The sequence below is a fragment of the Pogona vitticeps genome, chromosome 2, assembly GCF_051106095.1.
Source record: "Pogona vitticeps strain Pit_001003342236 chromosome 2, PviZW2.1, whole genome shotgun sequence".
Taxonomy (NCBI): Eukaryota; Metazoa; Chordata; class Lepidosauria; order Squamata; family Agamidae; genus Pogona; species Pogona vitticeps.
The window spans coordinates 250,620,218-250,641,261 of NC_135784.1; the positions used below are offsets into that span (position 1 = coordinate 250,620,218).

At 40.4% G+C, this 21,044-nt stretch overlaps 1 long non-coding RNA gene across 2 annotated transcripts in view; it reads right to left on the reverse strand.

Moving 5' to 3' along the window:
* The window catches only part of LOC110077531 (uncharacterized), a 101,698-nt gene extending 85,534 nt beyond the window's left edge, over positions 1-16,164 (reverse strand). Inside the window, exons 1-3 of one of the 2 annotated variants that reach the window (XR_012084391.2) lie at positions 15,612-16,164; positions 10,709-10,797; positions 6,612-9,653 (exon numbers count right to left, since the gene is read on the reverse strand). This is a non-coding gene — a long non-coding RNA (uncharacterized LOC110077531). Of the gene's footprint in view, positions 1-6,611; positions 9,654-10,708; positions 10,798-15,611 lie in introns of those variants that run through there. The other variant, XR_002300296.3, reaches the window with a different exon arrangement.
* Positions 16,165-21,044: the final 4,880 nt, after the last annotated feature.

The following is a 21,044-nucleotide window of genomic DNA, read 5'->3' on the forward strand; positions in this document are numbered from 1 at the left end:
GCAAACTGAGAGACCTGCTTGCATGACTGCCCTTAACATGTACAGTTTGTCATAATATGAGTGTGGCTGAGTTTTCTAAACATGTGGTACTAACAAGTACAGCAATGGTCATATTTGTTAGGGCTATTTTCAGGCCAAATCAACATTCTCAGTATTCCAAATGTAACAAGGCATTTAACTAGTCTTCTGCCTAATCTAATATACAGTGGCATAGCATGGGTAGGGCCACAGGGGCGGTTGCGCTGGGCACAAAATTCTTAAGGGTGCAACATTTCAGAGCCATCCAGTGGGTGAGAAAACAAATGAGCCTCTCCTCCCCTCTTTTTGGCTGTGACTGCCTTGCTCGCTCCATGGTGTATGGTGTAACAAAGCAGATGGGCAGGCCACATGGAGGGGTGGTGTGGGGAGGCAACTTGGTGGGCACCAAGCCCCCTCCCCTGCTGCTTCCCAAGGTGACCTCAAGGGCGTGCAATACTTGCCTTGCCCCAGGTGCTAGCAACCCACACTACGCCGCTGCTATATGATAGAAAAACTCAAAGGGAATGTAAAATGACCATTTCAGACACCATCACCCCTTGAGAGCACAAATGATATTAGGATACTCATTGTACTAAAATTGTAGGAAATGTGTTAGTATGTACAGCTAGGCAATAAGTAGATTGGCAAGTGAATTACAGCAAAGTTTCGTTATGCCTCGATTCTAATCCTGCTGTGTTATTTTGTGGATCGAAAATTTCATAAAGAGTGGCATGATTCATTACAAAGTCTAAATTAGATGAAGTCGATAGCTGCATGCCCTAGGCCTGAGAGAGGAAAGTATGGAAAAGTAGGCCATGACAAGCATCTCTGGCACAGATCCCTCTACAATTATGCTGTTGTGGAAATGATTTATAAAATTACCATGGAGGTTTGCCCTGGGGCTGAATCTCTGGATCTATTAAGCTAGAGTATTTTTCTTCTTCTTTGCAAGCATTTTTACTCTTGTGTGACCCAGAGTTTCTTGAGCTGACAGCTAAAACCACTTAGCCGCTCACTGTAGAGGAGAGGTTGTCTTATCACTATAGGAGAGAAAAAAGAGCGAGACTATTCTGAACTATGAAACCGACTAGAAAAGAAAAAGTCCACTGCTGTGAAGGACAATTTCTTTGCTGCTGGAGTGTTTGTTCTGTTTCTGCAGGGCTGCACAGTGTCCAAGATGCTTTATAACCCAGTCTTTCTTTACTATAATTGATAACTCACATTTAAAGCCCCTATTCCTTGCAGGTTACTGACGGCAAGATAAAAAGGATAACAGTATGAAAAGTTAAATACTATAAATCAATTAAAATGGCATTAAAACATGACAAACATGCAGCAAGAAGAGTCCATAGAGAGAGCTATCTTACACTGCATAAGCCCTTTGGTCCACTTAGCCCAGTGTAGTCACCTTAGGCTGACAGGACTTTTTCAAAATTGTGGGCAATATTCTTTCCTACATAGAAGTGACAGGACTTGAAACTGGCACCTTCATGAGGGAAGCATGTGCTCTACCACCGAGATTTAGTCCCTCCTAGAAACCTCCTTCAGACTACCTTCATATAGCCCCTATGTCAGATTTGTTTCAGCTGAGATTCAAAATTATTTTGAATCAATCTGAAGCTACAAGCTACTGACTTGTGATATGAAAGGTACTCCCCTCCTTGCTGTCTCAATACCCACAATACCCTGAAGAGACAAAAGCCAACATTTCAACCAAATGCCATTCTTCTTCTACCACCATGATATGAAGCTACCCCACATAACTATATGAGTAACTAAATGTCACCACTAAATTGCAAAACTGGCAAGGTTATCCTCTGTGAAGTTACAATCACAACGCAATGGAGTTGATGCATTGGCACTGGAAAAAATAATTAATTGCAAGTAACTTTTAATTAACCTAGTAACAAGGAAAGATATCTATCAAGAAGCACATCAGTACTCCGGCTTTCCTTAAATATCTGTTAACTTGATTTGCCGGGTGCCCCCCTCCCACCTGAAGGCAAATCCATAAGAATGGTATCATTACAGAAAAGACCACGTGTTTTGTGATTAACAAATGTGTAGGATATATAGTGAAATGTTTGATTTGAAAGACAGCAAAGTGATTTCACAGTGATCTTAAGGTACAGCCTATCCAGATTTTTCTCAGATGGGGGTGTGACATAAGAATGGATAGGGGCACTAAGCCACAATGACACAAAATTTACAGAGTGGCAACTGTGTCAGTCTGTTTTGGTAACAACAATAGAAACAAAAACATTTTAAAGACTTAAAGACCTTAAAGACTTAAAGCCAATTCAATAGATACGATTATTTTATATTTGCCTGTTTTTCAGTGGTGGAAATCCTGTTGTTCAGCGTGGTAAGTCATATCTACAGTAGGCCCACTGAATCAACAGAACTTACAGAGGAGTTGATTCATCAAAACCCCACTGATTCTACAAGCATTCTCTTGTTGCAACTTACTATGCTAAGCAACAGGTATTCAGCCAAAATTTTAGATGGAATTATTTATGGAGCTAACCTTTTTCAAAAAAAGAAATTTTATTGATTTCAACTCTTTTATCAAAGGTTACAAAGATATATAATCGTTAAGCATCAAAAACAAAGATCCTTCAGAAGTGTCTCTGCGTTCAGCAATACACATAACAAATAATGTATACATTAGCTTTTTCATGCATTTAAACTCCCCATGTCAGCAATCTTCTCTCCTGGCCCCTCAGCCATATCATTTAGTATAACTTGCAAGAGGAGCTAGGACCATCACATAGTGAGTTTTGGTGTTCACAGTGACCATCAATAATATTTGCTCACATGTTGGGGCTATTCTTTATGTGATGGCTCTGATGAAACAGCAAACAGGGAATAACCAACGTCCTTCCCTATGTACACTTCATTACTCTCTCTTTCTCTCTCCAGTAAACAAACATACAGTATTTAGCTCATGAGTGTTTGGGCAAATTTGGAGACAAAGTATGTATACCATAAACTTATCTGAATGTCACATGATATCCAGTAGGGTGGTGCAGAAGGCTACGGAAACTCTCTCTACCAGAATGAAGGGCATATTGATCAGGGCTGACCTGCCTTTTAGAATAGATTCTGACCCTCTTTGTCCATGGGTCTGTGAAATTTTCTGTACATTTCTGGATCTCCATTAATGATACTTCAGGGAATGGGAGAGAAACAGAACAGCTATGAATAGAGTGGTAGAGGGATGCAGTAGACTATAAGTGTCTGATAGTGTAGATATATTTAACATTTTGTAAACTAATCTGTGTGAGAGGACAAAGAAAAGGAATATTCCAGAATGCAAACAAGCTAGTTAAATAGCCCCACACCTCTACAGCCATACAAGATGGCTGCCAAAGTACCTGTAAGGGGATATATATAGTGCATACAATGATGTCAGCCTGGGCTTTCTATAGCACTTTGGCATTTGGAGTTTCTGGAAGAGATCTTGAGCTTAATAGTGGTACAGCTGCCAATCACCAGCAACTAAGTCTGTCACAGTGGTTCCCAACCTTGGGTCTTCAACTCTCAGAAATTCTAGCCAGTATAGATAGTGGTGAAAGCTTCTGGGAGTTTTAGAACATTTAGGGATCCAAGGTTGAGAACCACTGGTCTGTTGTATTACTTTCATTTCCTCCTTTTTCCTATCAGTTTTTTTTTTTTAAAAAAAAACCAATTGAGATACAAAGGATCCACTGTAGTGTCATTCCACCCTGGGAGGTGAAGGGAAGCCAATTGCTTCACCCCGTAATTATCCTGAAATTGTACAAATACTCCCAATTCAGTCCATGCCTACCATCAAGAATCGCCAGAAGAGGCTATATGCCATTGCACCTTATTTTCCACACAGGACTGATTTCCTCATTTAAGATCTCTGAACCATGTTGCTGTAAGTCAGTATTATTTTAAGTAGAGCTGACAACTGTAGCACTAAAGATATCCACAGGCTTCAGTCACAGGCATTTACTGTAGTAATGACAATTTACAAGCAATCAAAGGCTTAGCAGAACAGATGCCCGCGTCTGTCTGGATATTGTTGATACTGATAGCTGCCGTTTTCTGTGAGGACAGACCTCTGCTGTCCTGTATTTGATTCCTCATCAGTGAACCCAATAAAAATCTCTTCTCCTCACATTACTGTTTACAAAAATTCCCACCAGCAACAGGAGGTACTTGAGAGGCAAAGAGCAAATAATCATGTGAACAGAAGTATCACAGTGGGGGAAGTAGGGGTGATTCTAGAAAAAAATGGCATTCCTGTTTATGAGCATTGGATTTGATTGAGATTCAACATATTGAATGCTATCTATTGGCTATGCTGACTTCATTAACATATGAACGTTTAATCTTTGAAACCAGGTGGAGTGATAAAAGCATTGTATAACATTTCAGGTGGACGTGTGCATTATTATTCCTTTTCTCCCACAGACTTTATTCTTACATACTCATCATCCAGGGTGAATCTCCGTGTGATATAGTAGCAAACTTGTTTATCATCTGTAGTCTTGACACAAACGCCATTAGGGCTAAACACTGTAGCAGCACAATAGAGAGATTCTTAAGGAATTATTTATGTATCTGTGTTTGAACATTTATTTGAAGCCTTCCTAACATTCTTCTTTCAGCATTTTGAAGTGTGGCAATGGGAAGTGCTGTACACATCTGCTTCTGCATTTTTGTGGGGTATAATGTCAGGAGCTATAATTAGCAAGACATTGCTTTGTGCATAATAATAATGTAATGTGCTATTTCAAATGAAAGGTTCCCCCCACCCTCCTTAAATCAAATGCTAATTATGACAAGGCTGGATTGTGGCAGTTAACCCTACCCATAAATCTAAAGTCTCATCAAGGGCAGAGACAATTTCTGGAAAGGATTTTATTTCCCCCTTTTTTAAAAATCAGATTTTTTTTTTAAAAAATGACATTACACTTGAGGGGTGGGTCTTTGTGAGCAAAATGTGAAGTAGACTTTTTATGCAGTGGGTTGGAGGCCTGATGAATATATGAGAGAACAGCAGAATACTGACATCAGAACTAATTGCATCCAGACTTCCCTGAAAGAAATGATACGGTTCCTTACTGTGAGGGACACCCTCTCATTTGATATGGTCATGACTACTTGTTCATTATGGAGTGGTTTAAATGGCTGAGAGCAAAAGTCTCAAGTGGTTTTACTGAAACCAACATTTAGAATTGTTCCGTTGCTTTGTGCAATTGATGCCGTCCATTGACAGATGGGTCTTTTGATCCTTTGATGAGGGTACACTTTGTGATGATTCTCTTCCTTTCAGCCTCCTGCAGCCCCAAAGTCTACAAGAGGTTCGACAAGCTGGATCCTTCAGAATAATCTGGGAGAGGGCATGGATGGTTGTAGGGAAAAGGAAAAGGGCCCAGAAGCACTCTCCTCCCATACTGCTCATGCAAGCATCTGCTAGGCAGATCAGCTAAAAGAAGCCAATTGGCTATAACCCAACAATTTTTAAAGAAAGTAAGCCTGATTTTAATAATAATAATAATAAATAAGTACAATGGTACCTCGCTAGACAACAACCCCACTAAATGACAAATCCGCATAACGATGACTTTTTGCGATCGCTATAGCAATTTGCAAAACAGTCATTCTAATGGGCGATTTTCGCTTGACAATGATTTGGTCGGTGCTTCGCGAGCCGTTTGTACACAAGACAACGATTTCTACAGCTGATCGGTGACTTCACAAAATGGCTGCCCTGTGTTTTCCGGACCCATGCTTCGCAGGACAGCCATTTTTACAGCTGATTGGTGCTTCACAAAATGGCTGCCCTATGGGCGCGCTTCGCAAAACGACAAGGTATTTTACCCATTGGAACGCATTAAACGGGTTTCAATGCATTCCAATGGGAAAATGGTTTTTGCATGACGATGATTTTGCTAAACAGCAAATTCTATGGGACGGATTATCATTGTCATGTGGGGCACCAGTGTAACATATTACATTTTTATTAACCTCAAAACACACCTACAAGTCACTGGTCTATGGTACAAAATCCACTTTTGTCATGTCTCTGCCTCAGTACACACAACAGAGCACAAAGAAGATGCATAAGGCAAAGCATAAGCCAGCAGCTGAACTGTGTGATAGTCCTCCTGCATCCATTAACAAGGATACATACTTATAACTAGAAATGGTTCCTTTCCTGGCTGCACAGCTGATCTATAGGTTGGTGCCCGGCCCCTTCGGTGGGCACCTACTCAAAAGCAGTGCCCTGGTTACGCTGCCTCTGACTGAATTAAAAGCAACTAGGTATTTTCAGCTAGTACCTCCAGGCTTTGTTCACAGAAACAAGCAACTATTAAAAATTATTGAAACACAATGGAAAACAATCAAATAAAATATACTTTATCACAAAATTGAAATTACTTAAGCCAGCCCAAATCAGATGTGAACAGCTGAATAAATATGCCTTGAAGACCCTTTATTTAATCTGTTTCAGTTGTCTGTCCCAGTGGGGTGTAGTGGATAGACAGACGGACTAGGACTCAAGAGTCCTAGGTTCAAATCCCTGCTCACCCAATGGAAACTCCTTGGAAATGGGTGGAATTGGTAAAACTACAGTATTCCTTAAATATCTGACTTACCTTGAAAGCCCTACTAAGATCAGTTTTAATCATTTCCAGCATGGCAACATATAACATATTATGACACAGTTGAACCATTGCTGCACATCAGAACTATTTTCTCTTATCACTTTATTCACAGTTGCATTGGCCAGCTCATCACCTAATGATCAAGCTTCTAGTGACCAGCTTCTCTGTTCTCAACCAGCAGATACACTGTCTGCCACTGGGGCTGTACAGAAAGCCTTACCAGCTTGGCAGAACCTGCCAGAGCTAACACCTCACTTTCAGACATGCCAGGGTCACCTCCATAACATGATGTGGCAGAGCAGGACTTGGAGGAGGAGTAAGTAAACATTCTGATTAAAGGTAGAAAAGATGACATGGTAAAAGACAGTCAGCATTATCACCAAGGTAGCTTCAAGGCTTCAAGGGCCAGTGCAACCATGACATTAAGGTAGCTTTTAAGCCACTAAGTCTGTTGAAGAGGACAGAGGAATGAAAAGGAGGAAATGGACTGTAAAGGTCAGGAAGTTGAAGAAAAAAGTAGAGACATTTTAAAAGTGCAGGTTGGCAAGATTGTTGAGATGGAACAAGATAGCAGGCTGGAACCCAGGTACAGAATGACAGATAAAAATAATAAGCAGCCAAAGCATCAGAACAGCACATTTTTTTTCTTAAATGGCAAGTATAATGCGTAAGAAAACAATAGGGGGTGTCTATATCAACTAGTGTTTATCCCAGTTATTTCCTAGATATATAGACAACTGGCTTTTTAAAAATAATACATGTGTTTTGATAGTCACTAAATTAGACTTGTTGAGAAAGATGTACCATAGTCAAGCGGGTCACATTTTAGAGTTAAGGCGCAAGACGAGATGAAGTGTGCTGGAGATAGTTTGTGAAACAGAGGAGCTATGTTTCCTCTGTAGGCTCCCCCTTGTTGAATCATGCAGGAACTATTGATTATATTTCAAAGGTCCCCTTTCCCTCTCCACCACCTGTACCAGTGCCTATGACTTCATCTGTCTGGCACTGTCTAAACTTCAAATAGATTCCTGAAGTGAAGGTGGAGGGAATTCAGGGGGGGGGGGAAATATGTTATACCACTAAACAGTAAGGCTCCTCACTCTCCAAATCTCTTCCACCTTCCCCTGCCTTTTCCTCCATAAAGATTAAATGTTGCCTTCATTGCAGATAAGAATTAAATGGATATATTTTGTTGACAATCAGCTTCTATGAAATGAATATTTAACTACAGTGGAAGCCAAATCACACTTGCAATTTCAGGTTCGGTTTTATATTTTCTAAGCATCATTTTTAAATGAAAGCATTAAAACAGTGAAGGGAAAACTAACTCAAGATATTTAGAAGAAATAAAATGGTACTTCTAAAACACATGTCGACTCCGGATACCATCAAAATTTACGAGTATGACTCATGAACATCATCAAGACCATGAAAAGTACACTGGTAGAATATTAGAATCAAAACAAACTTAAGATGTTCAAAACCTCTCCTTAGAAATCAAAGGGAATTTAGCTTGAATTTAGATTTCCATAGAATGCCTGATTATATTGAAGGATACCTGTGTATTGCTTCCTATGTTGGTTCAGGAAGTGCAAATTATTCTGATCTGCATGAATATGTGAACACGACACGTTTTCTACCCAACCGTAATCAACAGTAATATATCAAATCTTTCTAAATCCTAAAAATATCTGACAACCCGTCCTTTTATTTTCTCCTCCTTAACCACATCCAAGTAATAATTCTTCCACTCATGAGTTTCTCTTTTAATATTAATGTCAAATTAAATGATAAGAGATGGCACCCACTAGAAGCAGGAATTTGTAAGGTGCTGGAAAACATCTGGTTGTCATAGCATGAGCTTTCTTTGCTTTGCCATTAGTCATTTGGAGGTAAACATGGACTTCATTTACAAGTTGGATTGTTCATGCATGAAGCCTGAAGGGCATTGTTTCACTGGAGCACTAATGCACTTTCAGTGTTTAACAGCATGTAATCTGTATTGGCAAGTTTGGCCTCCAGTTCTGTATTAAATCTGATTGGAAAAGAATACACTGTTCCTCTTTCCTTCTTTTGTTACAAAGGAGAGCAGCAGCAAGCGAAGTAATAGAATACTAAAATTTCTGGCCATTTTAAAACGAGGAACAATTTCACTTCAAACACCCTTTCACAAAGAACTAGAAAGCCGAGCACTCTTTAGCTTGTATCACTTCTGACTGTCAGCTCCCTTTTCTTTTCAATGACACAAAACAGTTCAAAAGCAGGTTTTAAAAAGTCTGTGGGGCTTGAAGGAAAATCTACCAAAGTGAAGAACTTGGCATAATATAAATGCCATGAGCATCTGGCTGTGGATTAGGGGTCAGGAGTTTGATTCCCCACAATGCCTCCTGAGAAAAGCTATATGAACAAGCTGCATAGTCCCGAAGTGCCAACAAGAGGTTACTGTTGTTATGTGTGGTCAAGCCACCCCTGATTTACAGCAACCCCATGAGTGAGCAATTTTTGAATGTCCTGCCCTCAACAGGTCTGCTCAGCAGACTCATTCCTGTGGGTTCATTTAGGGAGTTAACCCATCTCATATTTGGTTGTCCTGTTTTCTTGCTGCTGTTAACCTTTCCCAGCATTACTGCCTTTTCCAGAGAATCCCGTCTTTTCATTATGTCCCTAAAATAGGACAACTTCAGTTTCAACATTTTAGCCTCCAGATATAGTTCAGGTTTGATGTCAAACTAAGACCCACCTATTCATCTTTCTGGCAGTCAAGTGTATCCACAAAGCTCTCCTCCAGCATCACATTTTTTCCCTGACAGTTTTTTTTATTGCCCATTTTTTACACATGGTGATTGGAAATACAATAATGTGGACGATCATGGCCTTTGGCTCCAGGGAAAACATCCTCAGATTTGATGATCTTTTCTAATTCCTTCGTTGCTGTCCTTCCGTGTCTCAGTCTTCTGATTTCTTGGCTGCAGTCTTCATTTGGATTAATAACTGAACATAGGTATACAAAGCATCTGTTTCAATGTCTTCATTGTCAGTGTTTAAGTTGTGCAGTTCTTCTGTAATTATTTTGGTCTTCCTCATGTTCAACTGCAGCTCTGCTTTGGCACTTTCCTTTTTCACTTTCACATTTCACCAAAACAAGGGGCTCTCCTAAAACACTTTGAAGTATTTTCTATCTGGAGAACTCTAGGAAAGGTCACAGTAATTTGGAATTAAAACGACAGCATGCCATCCTCCAGGCAGCAACAGCACCCTGTTGGCTGATTGTTTCTGACTACAGGTGGGCAAGGTTGTTTTGTTCTTTGACCAAATAGATGTTTGGTGGTTCACAGCCCTGCCTCCTCTAGCAGGTGCCCACTCAGAGGAAGCACCCAAAGGAGGCGGGGCAGGGAAGCCAAGAAGGCAGGGCTGGGGAGCGCTGAACAGCTGTTCGGATGAAAAACAAACTGGCACAAACTGCTGAATTGGTGGTTCTCCTTCTGATATAAATGAAGAAGAAGAATCCTAAAGTGGAAGTGCATTTCCCTGAACTAATTGGTTGCTCAAGTAAATGTCATCAGGACTGGCTATTAAAGTGGAGACAAGTTTCCCTCCTGCCATCTATAAAACATTGTTTAACAAGCTCACATTCTCAGGTGCAAGATGTAAAAAAAAGTGTAACATAACATTACCAAATGTATGAAATAATAAAGAACAGTTCATTGGAGAAAAATAGCATTAGTTTTTCATTTCCCTGGCATATTTCTTCTCATTTCAAAAGACTTGCTATATTTAACTTTTCAGCCAATTCCCACATTGTTGCTAACCACAGAAATTTAATAGGTAAAGCTGCAGCTTTCCAGAGTAAGTGATATTCTTCTTCTTTGGGACAGAAATCTAGAGTCCCATTCAGCAAAGGGAGGAGGAGGAGAGCTCCCAAATGCACTAGACCTCAAATACAGTACTTGAAAGAAAATACAGCAATAGTCATTGCTGCCTAAGGAGCAGCAGTACATCAACATTAAGAGGGGAGCCCCCATACTGAGTCCAAAATTTCACATTACCTGTACACAGCATCAGGTCATTGTCTCCTGGTTCATTCATGCCTCAGTTATGAATTTACTTGGATTCGTTAAGATCCACAATACCTAAACTTAAGCAATAAAAAGATAAAGACATAAATAGGAGATTTCCAATGGGTTTTGCATGTCTATATTTCTTGTTAACTAGAAGCAATATATCCATGCTGAATATGAGTATTTCAGCTGCAAAGCCCTGGTCTTGTTGGATTTCTAATGTAATATAAATCTAAATACATTTCTGCTTGACATCCACAGCTGGTTTTGATCAGTCACCTCTGAAAAGGAAGTTTCAATTAGTGCTGATCCCAACCTTTTCTCAAGATAGAGTTTTACGGCTGCTCAACCAATGGGGCTCTTTGTTCAAACATCACTTACGAGACTGAAACAAAACACAGCCAGAACAGTGAGTCATCCCTGTAAGAACTCGACTTTGTTGCAGAGGTCAGTCTGTGCCAAAACCATACGAATTAGCTAGCCAAATTGAATTAGTGGTTGAAACACATTAATTTATACTAGATAAATGTTATTGTGGCCCCGTGGGCAAGTACTTAGGTCATAGGCTTTATGAACTATTTGCAACAAGAGGGCTTAACAGCTGTAAATCAGACCCCGGCTCATACCTTTGGAAAATATTTACAGCTTCTTGCTCTCCCCTCCTTGCCCGCCATTGTGGAATGGCTCACCATTTCTGCACATGTTTTTCAGTGCTTTATGGCAGATTAATCGTTTGTGGAGGCTCAGACAGAGTCTAGTTGAGACATGGCTATCTATTATGCTTGTGGCCCTTTCTACAGGCAGCTGTGTGTTTATCATTCCCGACAGCTAGCTGTGGGTACAGAACTTTGGCTCAGCCCCAGCTTTTGGAAGCAATGCAGCTGTGCAATAAATGGAAGCCTTGATGTTTCAAATGTATGCATGCGCGCACACACACACGCACACGCACGCACGCACGCACGCACGCACGCACACACACACACACACACACACACAGACACAAGCCCTGACAAGACTGCTTCTCTTCTAGGGTAGAATTATACCCACTTAAAGCTGGACTATTTCTAGAGTCAGGAGAGGAGAAATAAGTGGTTTCTGGCTGCAAATTGTGGCACGCGAGGAAAGATGCCAAGAAGGAATTATGCATAAATGATAGTGTTTAAACTTGTTTTTATGTCTTCTAAGATGCCTTTGCCAAAAATCTGACACAGCCTCTCTCTTTTTTAGAGTTTTTCATTGTGAGGCTGGCGGATGGTTTTGTATTGATTCACTCCATACGGAAGGGAGGAATTGCACTGTTCTGTGGACACACAGGTGCCGACACATTTTCAAGATCCAGGAGCCTGCCAGGAAAAATAATGATTGGCTACCAAAGGGGAGGAAATGTCTCCACTGGACCTTGTGCACATGGCTCTCATTTTGGGAGATTGACAGTGTTCCTTCCTATGTGTTGAAGTCCAGGGTTGATAGGAGTCTCAGCCAAAACTGAAGTCTAGGTGGATAACAGGCAGCTTTGCCATCAAGGATATGGCAGCCGCAGGTGGTTCCCAGTGTCCAGCAAGGCCCACCATTGCTAATGTCTCTCTTGTGACTTGTGAGCTGGTTTAGATGACCAGCAGTGGCTTCTCTCATTTTTTCTTTGGTATTCCTAGGAACTGTAGGAAATTTGAAAATGTAGCTTCTTAGCTGTTTACCACTGCCACCAGGAAAGCCCATGGTAGTTCCTGGGTAGTACTGCCACCAGCCAAGTTCTTTAAATTGGCAGCATGCTCATTTTTGTTAAGTTTTAAATATCTGTGCTCGTCGCCAGACCTCTAAGCAGTTTGGTCGTAAATACTAGCTGGTGGGAAAGAATATATTTGAATGCTATAGAACAACTAAATAAGATGATGCATTTCTTTTACAATAAAACTATTGTATAGGAAAGTCCCCATAGACCACTAACTGGTTTATTATGCCATGAAATTTTGTGGCTAAAAGTACCTGAGGTACTTTCCTCTCAGTAGAAAAAATGCTGAGAAATAATCTTGGTAGAACATACATTGACTAAGTGGGCCCATATAACAACAATTTCAACTGGACAACCCTGCATTCTCTGTCTTTCTTCTGCTACAATCCCTCTACTTTGCTAGTATGCCTTGGCCCTAAAAAGCAAAGAGACCCATTTGGGATATCTTATGACGGAATAAGGAACAAAGTAACCCGTATTCACTGAACTCTTCCAGGGCATTTCCAGGATATTAAAATTCTAATTACCTAGTCCAGAATTATACGAGTCTAATTATTAGATGATCTATTAAAAAAATTGACTGAAAGCGTGTCGCTGGTGTATAGTCTCTCTCCTGCCCATTCTCGATGCAGCTTCTTTTCTGTAGTGAAATCAACATTCATAATCTTTATTCAGGTTGCAATACTAAATTACTAGTGAATAAGCCCAATTGAATTTAGCATAATTTACTTCCAGGTAAACACATTTAAGACAGCACTCCTTTCTTTAGAATAAATAAAATAAATTTTACTTTGATTTATGTGTGTGTGTGCATTAATTTTTGTGCAGAGCCATCTGTACACAAAGAAGAGTGGGATGAGGATTATCCCACTTGTTTTTAAGCAAACATAATTCTCACTATTTTAACAATTCCTCTCCAGCCCTTCCTGCTTTGAAATCAGCCCACTTTGGACACTGAGTGCAATTGAAGGCTGGTTATCCAGAGGCAGCCCCACAAAGTGACGCCTCCTTACGCATTCATAGGATTCTCACCTCAGTTTTCTCTTCATCCAGGAAACAGATATTATGATGCCACAGTCTGCGATAACAGATTGCTGACAACTGGATCGTTGCTAGGTGTTACTCTCTGTCATCATGTAATACAGTAACATAAAACAACATTTCTACTTGCTTTGTGATCATTTTGAAATTATAATTTAATTTAGATTATGACAGAAGGGGAATCAATTGCTGAGTAATTGTATGCTCTAGGAATAGTCATTGTCTTTTGACAAATGTATAAATATGAAGAGGTGTTTGTACATTCTGAGGGTGACCACAAAGCAAAGTGAATAGCCCAGAGATGTTTAGAAGGTGGATTGACACTCCCATAAATCCCTCATGTGAGATCTGACACTCAGTGCTACAGTTAGAACTGGGGAAAGATAAAGAAAAACTAAGGAATATTGGAGGTGACTGGAGGTGACTCATCTTACATTTGAGAAGGTGCATGTCTTTGCATGGAGAAAAGCAGAATACTGTGTCTTTTATTGTTTTTTTTTTATTGTTATTTCACTTGTTTCATTTATTTATATACTGTCCCCATTAGTGCAATGCACTATTCTGGGTGGTTTACAAACAGAAAGCAAATAATAAATGAATAGAAAATACCGTATTTTTCGCTCCATAAGACGCACCTTTCCATAAGACGCACCAATTTTTTAGGAGAAGAAAACAGGAAAATATAATCTGTTTTCTTAGCTCCATAAGACGCACAGACTTTCCACATCCCTGTTTTGTGGGGAAAAAGTGAGTCTTATGGTGCAAAAAATACAGTAAGTCAAACCGTCATAAGAGAACAGATAGACTTATCAAACTAAAAGCAGAAAGCATTTTGTAATGACAGGCATTATGAAAGCATTTCATAATGGCCCACCGTGGCAAAAAAATCATACAAGGTTGCCATCAAGTGCCTCTCTAAAGAGCACCATCTTCAGCAGCCTCTTAAAGGTAGGCAGGGAGGGGGCAAATGCAACCTATCAAGGAGTTGGTTCCAGCACATAGATGCCACCACCAAGAAAGCTCAACTTGTTGTTGATGTTTTCCTGGCCTACTTAAGAGTGGCCAACTGGAAGAGTACAGACAAGGTCGCGCAGGCAATGTACATCCCTAGTACGCCACACACACACACACACACACACACACACACACACACACACACACACCCATGCACCCGACTATGTACTCCTAAGCCTACTTACTACTTAAAAAATAAAGAAAATCAGCTAGCTAACCAAATCCCCTCAATCCATTTATAATTTTACACATGCCAACAAGCTGAACAAATGCCTTGAACAAGCTATATTCATATCTATTTGTATGGAGCTGTTAAATCACAAATCTGTGCTCAGCACCTGAGGCAAAACATTAATAAAGATCCTTTGAATCACATTTTTGGTCTGTTAAGTGAGGACATAACTTCAAATGTGCCAATAACTTAAGGCAAAAGGAGAAAAGAGAAAGAAAAAATAAAGAAATAGAAATAGAAAAAAGGAAGAGGAAAAGATGCAGGCAAATACTTAATTCATCATCTTCATCAAATATAGTTAAGTTTACTGACCTGCAGCAAATAAAGATTAATAAGAAAGAAACAACAAATTCTCCTTTTGAAGGACAACATTCCTTGTGCATTATTGTGCTATTCTGAGAGAGTTTGATAATCAGGAAAATGAGTTTCAACAATATTTGAACCAACATGGATTCAACAATATTTTCTCAGTAACATCTTGGAGATTTGTATCTATGAAGCAAAAGCATGACTCTTCAAAGGCAGAGAAAGAGTGCACAGAGTCCCATTGTACCGGAAAATAAATTGTGCCGTATGTACAGTGCATCGTAGATTTTGTCTCAGAAGATTATGTAAGATATTTTCCTATATTTTAAAGCAAAGCGTGCTGCTTATATACCGCCCCATAGTGCTTCAAGCACTCTCTGGGCGGTTTACAAGTTAATTATGCAGGTTACACATTGCCCCCCCCCAGCAATTTTCTTTCCATAATGAGATTGCTTTGTCTTCTGAACAGCTGTTTTTAATCCTTCTAACTCTACAAAAGCTTTTCCATATCAAACTCCAGAGTAACACCTTTGCAGCTTATTTTTGCCATTTTGGAAAACTAAGCATACCATCTTGTGATGCTTGAAAGAGTCTGTGGAGAAAGTTGAGCATTTCCTTGGCAAAGTTGCATCTTTATGTAGCAGGATGATCTGATTCCACAGAGTAAACACTGATTGCCTGATATTTCTATTTAAGACTGTAGCAGGCCACTCTCAAGCCCTTACTCATCCAGGCCTATAAGAGTGCCCACTACCCCTCACCAAAAACTTGCTGCCACCAACCTATCCTTTAAATCAAAAGGACAAGGGTTTCTTTCAAACAAATACTGTAAAAGGTTTATTGATTACAAGAAATAAAAAGGGTAAATCACAGGTGTAAAATCAATTAGTCAATCACTGCTTTAAGACACTAGCTCACACAGACTTTTCCCTCACCGACAGGCACTTTCTCACTCTCAATCAATCTCTTTAATCACTCATCTCTCAAACTCTCTTCCCTCCAAACTCCTCACACACACCTTATATAACTCAGCTCCTCCCACTTCTGCACCACCCTCCGTCCTCTCATTGGCTGAGGTTCCCCTGCCCAGCTGTGACAGACAGGTGAGAGCAGAGCTGAACACCACAAAGACTAGTTCTAACCAGGGCCTTATGACGATCGCGCCACGTCACTCATGCCATTCATATTCATGAGTTGGTTTGCACGAGCCTATGAGAGGACTGGAGGGGCGGAGTCAGCAGCTACATGAGGTTTGGCAGAAGAAGGAGTCAGGGAGATAAGGGCTGGTTAGTCAGAGAGAGAGGAAACAAATAAAACTGGTTAAGAAAATAGGTAAAGAAGGTAGTAATGATATAGCAAGAGAAAAGAAGTATGTACTGAGAGAACTGTTAATGATTTGCTTGTGTATCTGAAGGACTTCTGTTATTATTCAATCTGCTTCACTTCAATAAATAAGTTCTGTTTGTGTTCACAAGACAAGTGTCCTGACAGATGTCATTTATATTGTGGATTGAGGTAATCCACTGGTGGCAGCAAGAGGAAAACGTGACATGAGCCTTTGTGACAAAAAGAAAAGCAGGGATCACAAGAGTGAATGCAACAGGCCTATTATTCATAAGGTTGACTAGCTGAAGCGTAGGGGCCCCACAGGGACTGGGGCCCCATCAATGGACCAGGATCCAGCTGTCAGCTGTCACAGGGTGAAAGACCGAGATTCCAGAAGGGAACCAAAATACCTGAAAGCCTAGGGGCCTGGCCATGGGTTAATATGATCCTGGATCTAGCGGAAACGTCCATCCTGAAAAACAGACTTAACCCCCCATAACCTGTGCCAATATCTTAATTTTTACCTCTAGCCCCTTCAGATGCAGTTTACTTCATTCTTTTTAAAAGGGTGTGTGTGCAAACAATTAGTGTAACCTGTAGTTTGGACCTGAGATCTGGTGACTATTAGAAATAGTTAATTAAAAAATGGTAGATGTTTATTATGCTCTAATTTCTGACTGAATGGTGCTTGGTGTGTGTGTGTGTGTGTGTGTGTGTGTGTGTGTGTGTGTGTGTGTGTGTGTGTGTAAATTCTGCAAGATATCTAGGTTCAGAGTAGTTTTTGTCTGGAAAATTCTAGCTAGGGGTAGCTCATGGACCAGGATGGGGGTGCTCCACCCCCAAATTTGAGGGGTACCCTCCTGCACCAGTCACAAGCTGTCTATGGTTCTGACACAGTTCCAAAGGATTCCATCAAAACGGAAGAAAGCACTTTTTCTTGAAGAGAAGGAAACCCAAGCTGCTTTAATTGCAACACAACCTACCACTAAAAAGCTCTGTCCAGTACCAGAACCTGGTCCACTGCAACTCCAAATATTATTGTGATAAACAGACAATGCTGCATTCTTCCCATGCTGCCAAAGGATGTATTGTAGGTGGCGTCCCCCCCCCCAAATACTTACCTTTAGTTCAGTAGCAGTAATGTTTACAGTGGTAAAATTGAGAGAGGAATCTCTAAAAATAATGAGTGGCCCCAAAGGGGTACCTTTCACTCTGAGTTGCAGTTCAGACATGGTGCATGGAATGGGGCATTTTCAATAGGTGCTATCAGGTGACTGGAGAACTCTCAGTGAGAAAATAACAAAAATGGTGATGTTGAAGAGATATTGGGTTTAAAACTTTTATAACAAAACTGGTTCCTTAACCTCTTTCTTCAAGAATATGCACCGTATTTTTCCATGTATAAAACAATACTTTTCTCTAAAATATTTCGATTAAAAATTTAGGGTAATCTTTGCAAGTCAGTGGAGGGGGAAAGCATGAGTCATCAAAGCACTTTGATCCCTGCTTTCCCCCTCCACTTTTTGCGAAAAAAGTGGGGGGGAAAGCACTTTCTTGCGAGGAAAGTGGAGGGGAAAAGCACTTTCTTGCAAGGAACTTGAGGGGAAAACAGGAATCATCAAAGTGCTTTGATTCCTGCTTTACCCCTCCACTTTCTAACGGAAAGAAAGTTCAGAAGAAAGTGGGGGAGGAAAGCAGGAATCGCTTTGATGAATCGCTTTGATGATTCCTGCTGTCACCCTCCACTTTCTTCCGAAGAAAGAAATTCTGGGTTAGAAAAGTGGAGAGGTGTCTTATACATGGAAAAATATGGTATGTTTCACTGAATAGCTGCAGTTCCTACTAGAAACAGTGACATAAAGTTTTCCTTATGTGAAGACTACTTGTATTTTAATCTTCTAGTGTATATTTAGCAGAATGTTTTAGAAGTCTTAGTCTGGTGTTTCCTGTTAATTTTAGGCCGTTTGTATGTTTGCAGTGGTTGAAACCAAATACATCGTATTTATGGTGGGTTTGGGGCAGTTTTGATGGCTAAATTTCATACAACAGCTGGATTTCATTTACTGAATTGCTCAAAATGCTGACTTGCTTTTGTCACATTATGTATCTTGGTTGTGGACAACTTGTGTTTCACAGTTGTTTTTCAAATTATATCAAGCAAACAACATGTTCACACAAAAGTTTGAAGACAAGAGTTTCCCTTTTTTAAGCAAATCTGCCAAAGGTCTGAGTTGCCAAGAAACACTTCCTCAGACTAATGTATTTCCATCTTCCAGTTAATTCCCTGGGAGATAATAACTGAAATATCACTTCCCTCAAAGCACCTTAATTACCGCAACAGCTCCAGGGAAGAGGCCAGGGGAACAGCTTCTAATAAAACACCAGTGGAGACTGGTCAAATAGGCCCAATAAGGTACTGCCTCACCTCAGGATGAGCCATGTCTCCAAAATATTCCCCAGATGAAAATCAATAAAAGCAGAGAAAACTGCTGGATAAAGTGCATGTTCTCATTCTTTTCAGTATCCAGGAAATGTACTGCTGCCTTAGCAGCCACAAAATGACCTATAACTTCAGTTTGGCCTCTAAGCATGACACAAAATGGCTGCCACTATTTCTGGACATTTCCCAGTGTTGAATATTGCACTAATGGAACAGTAGGACATCTTGGTGTTTGCCCTATGTTTGTCTGACCATGCCCCAAGTGGCCACCACTCCTTTACACATGAATAATAATGACTGTTGGAATGTGGTGGAAAATACTTTGTATTTTCCCAAAGTATCCAGATAATGTATTCACAAAGGCTTTCACGGCCGGGATCTAGTGGTTGTTGTGGGTTTTTCGGTCTTTGGCCATGTTCTGAAGGTTGTTCTTCCTAATGTTTCGCCAGTCTCTGTGGCCGGCATCTTCAGAAGACAGCACTCTGTGCTCTGGTGTAGTTGGCTTGGGAGTGCAGTATTTATGGCTGTCTCTAGCCAACATTTGAAGAGTCACAGACTAGCGCAGTGCAGCCATAAATACTGCACTCCCAAGCCAACTACGCTAGAGCACAGAGTGCTGTCCTCTGAAGATGCTGGCCACAGAGACTGGCGAAACGTTAGGAAGAACAACCTTCAGAACATGGCCAAAGACCGAAAAACCCACAACAACCATTATATCCAGATAATCTCCCTGTAAAGTAAACATTTTCTTCTAAGTTCAAATGACATGCTGCCTCCTGCCTCCTGATCAGTGACAGGGGAAGCAAGTGAGTGGGATTCTAAGATGCTGTTAAGAATCAACAATGATTTTAGTAATTTCACCCCAAGTATTTAGAGAGATGATCACAAGAACTGGCTGTTGGCCATTTTCTGTGCTGCTCTATGCATGTTCCTGAGTCAAGGAGGCAGGCATCACAGCAGTTGGGTAGAAAAACAATAATGGAGATACAACAGCAAGCTAGGGAAGAGGAAAAACAAACCTTTTCTTACATTTGAATATAGCTATTTGAGATTACCAAGGACAGTTCAAGCTACAGCTTTGAAAGCTTTGAGGTCAAATCTCTTGTTCAAGAAGTACTATCCAATTGTGCCAGCATACTGTCTTACATCTACAGCTGGAATTCCTAAACCTGTTTTGTAATAACAATATGTTACTTAATTAGTTTTTCCTAATTAAATTTGTCCCTTTTGTTTAGTTGTTAGTCATCGCTGAAGAGTCTCAGTTTTGCTGATTTCTCAAAACCTATTGTGAGCATCATCTTCAAAGCTGCAAGGTTAGCTGTACCAGCCAGTCTGTTCAAACCCTCTTCGAAGCCTTGGGATTTGCATCACGAGCACAATGCAATGTGAAACTGAATGGGACAGGACACTGGAACAAGATAAGAAATTGTTACTCCATATATGGCAAATGTATAGTGTGCATGACCTTAGGATGTTTCAACTGAGGATGGTGGGTAGGACAGTAAATGCAATTGGCTTAGCCTCTGCTGATTCCCTTAGCCTCACCTCTTTTGATGTCACCTCCCAGACTCCCTAAGGCTCCACTTTAACTGATTCAGCCCCAGCAGCCCCATACAAACCACTTGTCATTCTCTCTTCTGCTGCTGGATTTTGGAAAAGTAGCAGAAAGTGCCTGAAAAGTAATGTAAAGAAAGTATTTTTTAAAAAAAAAATGAAAGGGACACATTACATAGTGATAGACTTCTGAAGATAACATCTTAAGATACTCGTATCAGCCATGCAGTATGTCATATTTCAAGACACATTTGCAGGTTCAAAGAAGATGGTTATTTTAAAATGCATTTTGTAGGAACCTCCAGGAGCAACCTTTATCTATCCCCAAAGTGTAGTAACAGTTATGCTGAGATGAATATAAGTTGGCCTGAAATCAGAAGCTGATAGTAAGTTAGTCCTTCAGTGATGGGATCCCTCAGACATTTATGTCTCACTATGCAGACCTACAAACAAAGCCCATGTTTACCTCCTGATGACGAATCACAAAACAAAGGAAGCCAACCTGCAAAATATTGAGGTGGTAGAACAGATACAGTATATCTCAAATCTTGTTGTTGTTTAGTCATTGTGTCTGACTCTTCGTGACCCTATGGACCAGAGCACACCAGGCCTTCCTGTTTTCCACTGCCTCCTAGAGTTTGGTCAAATTCATGTTGGTAGCTTCGATGACTCTGTCCAACCA